The sequence below is a fragment of the Lathyrus oleraceus genome, chromosome 3 (genome assembly GCF_024323335.1).
Source record: "Lathyrus oleraceus cultivar Zhongwan6 chromosome 3, CAAS_Psat_ZW6_1.0, whole genome shotgun sequence".
NCBI lineage: Eukaryota > Viridiplantae > Streptophyta > Magnoliopsida > Fabales > Fabaceae > Lathyrus > Lathyrus oleraceus.
Genome location: NC_066581.1, coordinates 381679016 through 381691831, shown reverse-complemented (window position 1 = coordinate 381691831; position 12816 = coordinate 381679016). Strand labels below are relative to the sequence as shown.

Here is a 12816-nt window from a genome sequence, read left to right as displayed (position 1 = left end):
TGTTTCATAAAGGTTATGCTTTTGAGCTTTGTTTTTGAAAATATTTTATAACTTTTATTTATTCATTTATTTTTGCAAAAGAATAGTGTATTTATGTTTTACGTTTTTTTTTATTGTTTAATTATGTTTTGTATGGTTATGGTGTAAGAAGTTGATCCTTACAAAAATCACCCATATAAAATGAATTCAATGATGATTGTCAATGATTTTTCTAAAACATTTAATAAAAATATAATGCGAAATATGAAAGAGATTGTTAAGTAGGTGTTTTGGCAGGATGAATCAGTGCAAAAAAGATGAAACCACTTGACATGTTAATTTTTTTATTAATATGTGATGAATTTTGTGATGCCTTAATAATTAATTTTTTCTATTAGTATAGAATGAATTTTTTGTGAAACCTTTCTTAATGGCGGATTGAAATATTTGAGATTCTGAATGAATGTTATATGAACATAATGTTCATGCACAATCGTTTCGCATGGCAAGGGACAGACTTTGTGAAGAAGGTGTTTCTGATTTAAAACTTCGTTTAATATCTGAACGAAGAAATGATGGAAGGATATATAATCAACCAACTGTATCCGAAGTAGCTGCTTTAATTGTTGGAGATGTCGACACTGCAGAAAAAAGAGACATTATAGTGCAAAAACAATGTGGCGAACTTCAAAGGATAGATGAGTATCATACCAGTTATTTAGGATATCAATACCCATTATTATTTCCATATGGTGAGGATGGATATAGACCTAATGTGAGGCACCGTGATAAAGGGACAAATATTCGCCACTTCACAGACATAACACAGTCAGAACAGAACAATAAAGATATTCCTTGGGAAGAAGCAACAAAGCGAAATCGACTTACAATAAGAGAGTGGTTGGCCTTTAGAATTCAATCAAGATCTAATGAAGCACAAACATTGTTGCGATCAAGGAGACTTTATCAACAATTTTTGGTAGATGGTTTTACAATGATGGAATCAGAAAGACTTAGGTGGCTTCGAAAGAATCAGTCAAAACTGAGGGTTGGCAAGTATCACAATTTGAATGAATATAATTCAAATGGAGAAACGCACGGGTCAAACACAGGTAAGAGGGTTGTGCTACCTTCTTCATACGTTGGTAGTCGTAGATATATGGATCAACTATACTTTGACGGAATGGTAATATGCAGCTATGTCAGATTTCCAGATCTTTTCATTACATTCACATGTAACCCCAACTGGCCTGAAATTCAGCGTTTGCTTGGTTCTGTTCATCTAAAAGCATCAGATCGTCCTGACATCATTTCAAGAGTCTTTAAAATGAAATTTGATGAGCTTTTGTCTGATCTCACAAAGAAAAGTCTATTGGGGAAAGTTCTTGCATGTGAGTAACTTATTCCATATTCAATTAATCGTATTGTTATTTTCAAATTTATCATTCGTGTGCTGACTATTGTATATATTTTATATATTTATTTTTATAGATATGTATACAATTGAGTTTCAAAAGAGAGGATTACCACATGCTCACATCTTAATTTTTCTCCATCCATCTAAAAAATATCCAACTCCAAGTGATATTGATCGCATTATTTCAGCTGAAATACCTGACCAAGATACCAATGAAGAGTTGTATAATTTGGTTAAAACTCACATGATTCATGGCCCGTGTGGATTTGCAAATCGATCTTCACCGTGCATGAAAGATGGAAAATGTTCTAAATATTTTCCAAAACAATTTCAGCCCGAAACAATTGTTGATCAAGATGGGTTTCCGGTATATAGAAGAAGGGACAATGGACATACAATTCTTAAGAATGTAATTCAAGTCGATAACCGGAATGTTGTTCCATACAATGCAAAGTTGTTGACAAAGTACCAAGCTCACATAAACATGGAATGGTGCAATCAAAGTACATTGATTAAGTACTTATTCAAGTACATCAACAAAGGTTACGACAGAATCACCGCTGCCATTGTACCGAATGATGATGGAACTTCCAACCAGCCGCAGAATATTGATGAGATCAAACAGTATATTGATTGTAGGTACGTTTCTAATATATCACTTGAAATATGATGTCATGCAATTTATCTATTTCAACTAAAAGTGTGCAATTTTTATTTACATGCATGGTGTAGAAAATTTTATATGTACACTGTTTTGACTATATGTGTTATAATAAAATTTATATATTCTGTCTACAATAATCATTCTATTAATTTTAAATCCATTGCCTTTCATTATATTATTTGTAGGTACGTTTCTCCGAGTGAAGCATCTTGGAGGATATTCTCCTTTCCAATCCATGATAGAAAACCAGCTGTTGAGAGACTGTACTTTCATTGTGAAGGTCAAAATTCGGTATATTACACTGATTTTGATCGTATCAATACAGTTCTGGAAAAACCAAGTGTAACTGAATCGATGTTTACATCATGGTTCGAAGCAAATTGCAAGTATCCTGAAGCACAAAATTTAACTTACAACAAATTTGTTTCAAAATTTGTTTATGTTAAGAAAAAAAGAGAATGGAAACCCCGTCAAAAAGGTTACACAATTGGTAGGCTTATATGGGTTCCTCCAACAACTGACGAATTGTACTATCTTAGATTGATGCTCACACATGTCAAAGGCCCTCGCAGTTATAATGATATAAGAACAGTGAATAACGTAAAATATGATACTTTCCGGGATGCCTGTTTTGCTATGGGTTTTATCGGCGATGATAGAGAATTCATTGCAGCTATTAAAGAGGCAAATCATTGGGGTTCAGGTCAATATTTGAGATTACTATTTGTTCACATGTTATTATTAGGCAGCATTAACAGGCCAAGACATGTATGGAGTAAAACATGTCATCTCTTAGCTGATGGAATACTATATGCTCAACAGCGAATTGCAAACAATAGAGGTATTATTTTTCCTATATTGTGAATTTTTATTATATTTATTTGTTTGATTCTTAAAGTAAATTTGTTTTATAGTTTACACTTATAATTACTATTGTATAAAGGTTTGAGGTTGTCGGATGAAGAGATAATGAATTTAACATTAATTGAGATTGAATGAAATCTTCAAAGGAAGAGCCGAAGTCTAAAGGAATTTGCTGGAATGCCTTATCCAAGTGGATATGTGGTTGAGCAGTTGGGAAATAAGCTCATATACGAAGAGCGGAGTTACAATCCAGCCGAACAATTGCAAGAATACAATAATTTGTTCTTAAATCTTACAGGTAAATATGTTAAATGTTTGTAAGTTTTGTCATAATTTTATAAAGTTAACTTTTAAAGTATGATTTTATCTTACAATTTTTTTTAATGTATAATTAATTTATTCACTGCATGTTTGCTATGTATTTTTTTTAAATTAGATGAGCAAAGAGGTGTATTCAAGCGAATAATGGAAGCAGTAAACAATCAACAAGGAGGCGTATTTTTTTTGTATGGATACGGTGGCACAGGGAAAACCTACGTGTGGAGAACTCTAGCTTCCTACATAAGATCAAAGAAACAAATTTGTTTAACTGTTGCTTCATCGGGCATAGCTTCACTACTACTTCCAGGAGGTCGAACGGCTCATTCAATGTTCAAGATTCCAATACCTACAATGGAGTCTTCTACATGTAATATCGACAAAGGTAGTGATCGTGCAGAGCTACTAAAAATGGAAAAGTTGATAATTTGGGATGAAGCTCCAATGGCACACAGATTTTGTTTTGAAGCGTTTGATAAAACCCTTAAAGACATAATGGGGCGTTCCAATTGTTCTGACAAATTATTCGGAGAGAAAGTAATTGTATTTGGTGGAGATTTTCGGCAAATATTACCGGTTGTACCAAGGGGCAGCCGTTCAGATATAATACATTCTACAATAAATTCATCATACATCTGGGATCATTGTGTTGTGCTGAAGCTTACAAAGAACATGCGACTCCAACAAGCCGGTAATACTTCAAGTACATCTGAATTAGAATTGTTTTCTAATTGGATATTAAAAGTTGGCGATGGGAAATTGGAAGAACCTAACGATGGTTACACGGATATTCCTATTCCAAATGATTTCTTAATTTCTAACTATGATGATCCACTAGAAGCCATTGTTAGTGAAACATATCTGAATTTTCTTAACAATTACAAGAATCCAGAATTTTTGCAATCAAGAGCTATATTGGCAGGAACAATTGAAACGGTTGACATCATAAATCAATACGTTATCCATTGTAAACATATTTATAGATACATTCATATATTTATATGTACTAACATAGATTTATAATAATAAAATTTCAAAAAATTTCCCGAAGGTGAAGAAAAGGAATATTTAAGTTCAGATTCTGTAGACACTTTTGACGGTGAAGGAAATGAAGCTTTTGATGTTTTGACCCCGGAATTTTTGAATACACTTACAACTTCCGGTCTACCTAACCACAAGATTAAATTGAAGATTGGGACCCCTATTATGTTGCTTCGAAACATTGATCAACCTGAAGGTCTCTGCAATGGAACAAGGCTTATAGTTACAAGATTGGCAAACCACGTTATCGAGGCAAAGATTATATCTGGAAAGAATATTGGAGGGGTTATCTATATTCCAAGAATGGATATGACTCCAACACAATCTCTGTGGCCATTCAAAATGACTAGAAGGCAATTTCCCATAACTATATGTTATGCTATGACAATTAACAAATCTCATGGTCAGTCATTGGATTATGTTGGATTGTATTTGCCTAGAAGTATATTTAGTCATGGTCAACTATATGTTGCAATATCAAGGGTCAAAAGCAAAAAAGGGCTTAAGATATTAATCCATGACAAGGATAATCATCCATTGAATTCTACAACAAACGTCGTGTTTGTTGAAAGTATATTTCGCGTCGGGTTTTTGTTATCGTATCCACAGGGATTGTAAGATATCACCGCCGTTCGATGGTTGTATTAATCTTAGCTCAATGTAACAATAGGGTTTTGGTTTTAATCAAGTTATCTTGCATAAAAAGTAATAAATTGCGGTAAAAGTTTTGGTTTGAATAAATGAGAAATATTGCCAAAGTTAGGTTTCAATGATCACTTTGCATGTATTTGCTCGGTCAACAATCTTATAAACTCCTTTAGATGATAAATCATTTCACAAAGTCCTCTCAATATGTTTCTCTCGAACACACATTGTGAGTTTTGCCATTTTGATCCATTGTTTCTCTCGAACACAATCTATCAAAATGATAACTTTTTGATTCAACCTTATGGTGAACAAAATCATTCATTACTATCTCTAGCTAACAAACAAGTTTGGATGAAAACCTAGGTCAAGAGTCGGTAAACATCTCTCGATCATAAACCAACACAAAGAGTTTTAAATAGAAACAAAGTTTTCATCATATATTTACCATTAAAGAGTTTACATATGAGGATCCTTACATTTACACACAAAGCTAGTAATCACCTACATCTAACCTTGACAAATGGATGACTTAGCTACTCATTTTCATGGTAGCTTGGTCGGCAAGTAAGGAAAGAAGGTTGATCAACATCCAAGTCGGATAATCGAAGTTGGATGGGAATCCACCTTCTTTTTGTAGAAGATGGTTCTAAGATGAAGAGAAATGAAAATTAGGGCATAAAAGATCCCCTAGAACAATGCTGTAAAATATCTCTCCAAAGTACAAAAGTGGAAAAAGTTGGTAAAAATGAGGTATGGTGCTCAAAAGTGGCACCTGCTACTTATAGACCTCTGCTGGGCTGTCATGCTCGCTAGGCGAGCAGAATGGCTCGCCTAGCGAGGGTCTAATATGGGCACATAAGGCACCTGCGCCCAGAGAAACAGGGTCTGCTGAACTGTCATGTTCGCCTAGCGAACATACCTTCGCCTAGCGAAGGACACGCTTCAACCTTCGCCCCAGCGAGGTTGAGAGGTTTTGCTACTGGAATGCTCGTTGGGGACTCGCTAGAGCTTCGCCTAGCGAGTGAGTGCTGGCTGCGCTTTTCACCAAAATAGAACGAACTCGCTACCACCTTCGCTGTCAGCTCGCCTGGCGAATTTATTGACAATTTACTGGAGCTTTTCGCTTGGCGCTCGCCTAGCGAACCAGTGCTTCGCCACAGCCCTCGCCTAGCGAGCAGGCTAATGAATGCTTGTTTGCTTTGGTTCCTTTGCCAACTTTCTTGTGTCTTCAATTTCAATTATTTCATGCCTTCTTTCTGCACAATAACACACAAATCAAAGGCACCAAGCTTGTTTATCAATGTAATGCATTTCATCAAAAACCAAGGTGATTTTGACAATTTTAGCAGGGAAATAGAGTGAAAGATGCCCACATATGATAGCTCAAATAAGCACTTTTGGGCATCTAACAGTGTTCAAAGAAGTTTTTGAAAACTTATAGAACGTAAGTTTTTCATTAGTTATATTATATCAACAAATGTCGTTGTTTATTATTAGAATTTTATTGAATGAGTTGTATAAAATATACATTATGTTTTAACATTTGTTTATATGGATGTAATTGTTTTTTACAGGGTAATGAATCATCACTTCCTAAAAGGTTGCGGGCAGATTTTGTATAAACCCAGTTTTTTAAGGACCAAAGAATTGTACGAAGTTAAATCATTTTTGTTGCTGGACTTATTTCTCACAATTTTAACTAAAATTGTGAACCTTTTGTTTCAATATCTTTTGTTGCATTAAACCTTACTGTATCAATTGCAATTAATTTCAACATTTGATAGTATTCATTACTATATTTTAAAACAAATGATGTTCTGGTATTTCTTTTACATGGTTTATGTATTTTGGTTAAATAATCATTTATTATGAAGGTTAATATTTGCGCTTTTATACCTCAAATTAGTAACAGATTGGAAAATTTCATCCATTACTAAATAAATATATTTTTATTTCTTATGTCCAAAATCTCAATGATAAATGGAATGTTTATTCATAACATTAACAATGGAATGTTTATTATATATCAATATACCAATAAATTATAAAAATATTTTTGTATTATATTTTTTGATTATTTCCTTAATATAGTATACAAAAAAATTAAGCAAATTATATTACTATAAATTAATAATGTTTTACTTTATTATGTCCCAAACTGGAAAAAGTTATTTGTGGAAATTTTTTGAACCCATTTATTGATCATTTAACATCCATTACGTTAAAAAAAACTCTTATGCAATAAATTTGTGTACGTTGATCCAACCATATATATATATATATATATATAAACAAAAAAAATATATTATATTTTAATTTTTTTAAAATAAATTATTACACTTGCGCAACCCGATATATATATATACTTACATATATATATATATATATATATATATATATATATATATATATATATATATATATATATCTATATATATATATATATATATATATATATATATATATATATATATATATATATATATAAATGTGTAAGTATATATATATATATATATATATATATACTTACACATTTATATATATATATATATATATATATATATATATATATATATATATATATATATATATATATATATATATATATACTTACACATTATATATATATATATATATATATATATATATATATATATATATATATATATATATATATATATATATATATATATATATAAATGTGTAAGTATATATATATATATATATATATATATATATATATATATATATATATATTATATATATATATATATATATATATATATATATATATATATATATATATATATATATATCTATATATATATATATGTATACTTATACATTTATACATACATATACTTACATATATATACTTACACATTTATATATATATACTTACACACACACACGTGTATGTATATATATATATATATATATATATATATATATATTTTTTAAATATTAATAAATATAGTTTTTTTCCTATATAAATAACTAAACCAATATTTAACTATTAATCCATAAATGATTAACTGACTATTTTTTAACGCATTTTATAAGTTTCTAACTCATCATGCGAATTTTCACAAATGTTCTCTGTTTCTAGAGATAAATCTCTTAAGCATCCTAACACACACTTAAGTATGACCATTTACAGTGACACTCTATTGTTTGGTTTATTTTATTCTGAGATACATCTTTGGAAATTTTTGTAGTTACATTTCTGTAAGTCAGACACATCAGTACTAGATCCAAAAACAAAGAATTTTTCCAAATTAAAATTGTTAATTCTCTGTATTTGTGATTGACAGTAATTTTGGTAAAATTAACTTAGCAACAACATGTTGAACAAGATGTCCTAACATGAGGTTCCAACAACTTGTATGTTACAGGGTTACATCTTGGTAACGGTTTGTTTGAATAACAAATTACAGAATATTCTAGGAATATTAAGTAATCCTATATGGCGTCCAAGATTGAGGAATCAGAGATTCTATTTGAGTTTAAAGTTTCGGTTTTTCTAAATGTTGAGACATTTTAGGAAACCCTTGATTAAAGACCTATTTTTATGCAGAATACTCTGCAGACTTTTAGCAGCTGCTTTGCTGTGTTTTTGAAGCCTAAATCCATTCCAGGCTATGTTTATAAATAAAATTCCACAAACCTAATTGAAAGGTGGATCATATATTGTTTCACCGAGTTTCTAGGGTTTGTGTGTTATGTTAATTGTGAGCCTCTCTAATATCATCTTGGTATAAGAGTAGGATCGTCTCTATTGAGTTGTAAGTTCGGTCATTCACTCTTAAGCTTTTAAGAATTAAGTGATTATGTGTCTTCGAAGTGTAACTTCTGAAACTTTCAAAATAGTATTGTTTCATCACTGTTGTGATTGAAAGGGAAGTGAGAGAGGTATCATACCTATGTGAGTCTTAGATAGAAGTTAAGCACGGGTAGTAATTAGAGAGTAGATTGTAAACTGGAGATAGTTTGTTGAAGGTCTACAAACCGATACTATTTAGTGGATTTCCTCCCTTGTTTGGTAGTCCCCAGATGTAGGTGTGTTGTACACCGAACTGGGTTAACAACTCTGTGTGTTATGTCATTTTCAATACTCTTAATTGTTTGTTATATTGTCATTGTGTTTTGATTAGATATCAGTGTCTCGACATCTCATAGGACATCTGATATTTGCATACCAGAATTTCAATTGATATCAAAGCAAACATTTTGCTTTGTGTCTGGGTGAGATTCATGGCAGATACTTTCTGGTATAATGGATAAGGAATGGGGATTTGTGAACAGACCATCCATTCTTGATGGAACCAACTATGACTACTGGAAAGCTCGTATGGTAGCCTTTATTAAATCCATGGACAACAAGGCTTGGAAATCTGTGGTCAATGGATGGGATCCACCAACAGCTTGAGATAAAGATGGTAAGATTACTGATGTGTTGAAGACTGAGGAAGACTAAGATGATGAATATGATGAATTAGCTCAGGAAAACTCCAAAGCATTGAACGTCATGTTCAATGGAGTGGACAAGAACATCTTCATACTGATAAATAACTGTAATGTTGCTAAAGATGCTTGGGAGACCTTGAAGACTGCTCATGAAGGAACCTCTAAGGTGAAGATGTCAAGACTTCAACTTCTTACTGCCAAGTTTGAGAACTTAAGAATGAAGGATGATGAGAGAATTCATGACTTTCACATGAATATTATTGAGATAACTAATGCCTCAAGTTCCCTGAGGAAGAAGATGCCAGAAGCTAAGTTGCTCAGAAAAATTCTCAAATCTCTTCCAAAGAGATTTGACATGAAGGTAACTGCCATTGAAGAAGCCCATGATATAAACAACATGAAAGTTGATGAACGTATGGGATCTCTTCAGACCTTTGAATTGGGGATCAATGGAAAAACTGAAAAGAAGAAAAGCATAGCCTTCGTTTCTAATGTTGAAGACTTAGAAGATGAATGTGACCTGGATACAGATGAAGGGATATATAATGCTCTTGTGTTAATTGGAAGACAATTTAACAAAGTGATGAAGAATATGGACTGGAAGTCAAGATCAAATGTCAAGAACAAGTCATTCGACATCAACAAAAATCAGGATTTTGGGAGAAGGCCCAAAACTGAAGAAAAGACTAACCAAGGAAAAGGAATCCAATGTCATGGATGTGAAGTGTTTTTACACATAAGAGCTGGGTGTCCCACTTATCTCAAGAAGCAGAAGAAGGGTTTGTCTGTGTCATGGTCAGAAGATGATTCTGAAAGTGACCCTGAAGTGGAATCTGCCAAACAGGTTACTGCCCTGACTAGCATTTATGATTCTGATGAAGAATCACATTGTGAAAAACTCACTTTTGAGGAACTTGCTAATTCATACAAGGAGTTATGCCTCAGAAGTGAATAAGTATGTCAACTGAGAGAAGATCAAAAGAAAGTCATTGCTCAACTATAGGCTGAAAAAATGGAGCATATGTCTATCATCTCTGATCTGAAGGATGAAGTTGTATTGCTCAATTCAAAACTTGAAAATATGATTAAGTCTGTAAGAATGCTTAACAGTAATTCTGATGTGCTGGATGAGATTATTCAAACTGGTAAGAATGCTAGAAATTTTAAAGGTCTTGGTTATGATAATCAAGTTGTGATGAACAAAGGAAAAGGGCCTGCAATGAATTTTGTTCATCCTAAAAGAATACAGGAACAAAAGATGCAAAATCAAATGTCCCAACATCAACAAAGACATCAGTATGATTACTCAGGAAGCAAGACCTGACGATAGAGATGTCATTATTGTGGAAGGTTTGGTCACATAAAAACCTACTGTTATAAACTATATGGCTATCCCAAACATGTTTCACAACCCAGAAGAAAATAGACTATTGTTAAAGCAAAGAAAAAGTGGATTCCCATAAATGGAACTTATGGACTCATAGCTCACACCTTCCTCAGAGCCTCTGCTAGAGAGGATTGGTATTTTAAGAGTAGTTTTTCTAGACACATGACTGGTGTCAAGAAATTCTTGGTGGATATTAAATCATATTCCACTAGCTATGTCACTTTTGGAGATGGATCAAAAAGTGAAATAAAGGGTGTTGGAAAGCTGGACTATCCTGGACTGCCTAGTCTTGATGATGTATTATTTGTTAAAGGTCTGACTGCTAATTTGATAAATATTAGTCAACTATAAGACCAAGATCTCAAAGTTAACTTTACTAAATCTGAATGCCTGGTAACAAATGAGAAGAATGAAGTTACCATGAAGGGAGCCAGATCAAAAGATAACTGGTATATATGGACTCCTCAAGAATCAGATTGTTTCTCCACATGCTTGATGTCAAAAGAAGATGAAGCTAATTTATGGCATCAAAAGCTTGGTCACTTACATCTGAAAGGTATGAAGAAAGTTTTGTCAAAGGAAGCAATCAGAGGTATTCCTAAGCTGAAAATTGATGAAGGAAGAATCTATGGTGAATGTCAAATTGGGAAGAAAACAAAGATGTCACATAAGAAGCTCCAACATCTGACCACTTCAAAAGTTCTGGAGCTACTTCATATGGAATTGATGGGACCTATGTAGGTTGAAAGTCTTGGAGGAAAGAGGTATGCCTATGTTGTTCTTGATGACTTCTCAAGGGTCACCTGGGTGAATTTTATCAAAGAGAAGTCCGAAGTGTTTGAAGTATTTAAAGAACTATGTTAAAAGATTCAAAGAGAGAAGGATTATGGTATTGTCAGAATTAGAAGTAACCATAGGAAGGAATTTGAAAATAGCAAGTCTGATGAATTCTGCACTTCTGAAGGGATTAGTCATGAGTTCTCTTCATCCATCACCCCTCAACAAAATGGTGTGGTTAAGCACAAGAATAAGATTATTCAAGAATGTGCCAGGGTCATGCTTCATGCTAAGAAACTACCATATCACTTTTTGGCTGAAGCTATAAACACTTCCTGTTATATCCATAATAGAGTGACTATAATATTTGGTACATCTGCTACACTTTATGAACTGTGGAAAGGAAGAAAGCCAACTGTGAAGTATTTCCATGTATTTGGAAGTAAATGTTATATTTTGGCAGATCGTGGGCAGAGGAGAAAAATGGGTCCTAAAAGTGATGAGGGGATTTTTCTGGATACTCTACAAACAATAGAGCATATAGAGTATTCAACTCCAGAACTAAGGTGATGATGGAATCCATAAATATTGGTGTTGATGACTCAACCAAAGAAGCTGATGTCACATATGATGTTGAAACATCTATGATTGATGTTCTTGAAGATGTTGCAGACTCAAGTGCTGATACTGAACCTGCATAGACTAAGTCAGCTAACAAATGACCTTCCATCAAAATTCAGAAAGGTCATCCTAAAGAGCTTATAATAGGAAATCTAAATGAAGGGATAAGTACCAAATCAAGGGAAGTTGTGTCAAATGCCTGTTTTGTTTCAAAATTTGAACCCAAGAATATCAAGGAGGTCTTGACTGATGAGTTCTGGATTAATGCTATGCAAGATGAACTTGGCCAATTCAAAAGAAATTAGGTTTGGGATTTGGTACCAAGACCTGAAGGGACAAATGTTATTGGTACTAAATGGTTGTATAAGAATAAGTCAAATGAACAAGGTGTTGTTACCAGAAACAAAGCCAGACTTGTTGCTCAAGGATACACTCAAATTTAAGGAGTGGACTTTGATGAAACATTTGCTCTTGTGGCTCTCTTGGAATCTATCAGATTGTTACTTAGAGTGACATGTCTTTAAGTTGTTCCAAATGGATGTTAAAAGTGCCTTCTTAAATGACTATTTAAATGAAGAAGTGTATGTTGAACAACCAAAAGGATTTGTTGATCCTACTTTCCCAAATCATGTG

The 12816-nt window shown here is 32.8% G+C and overlaps 1 pseudogene; it reads left to right on the top strand.

Moving 5' to 3' along the window:
• The first annotated feature begins 481 nt into the window (after positions 1-481).
• LOC127131365 (uncharacterized) lies at positions 482-9360 on the top strand (annotated as a pseudogene).
• The last annotated feature ends 3456 nt before the right edge of the window (positions 9361-12816 follow it).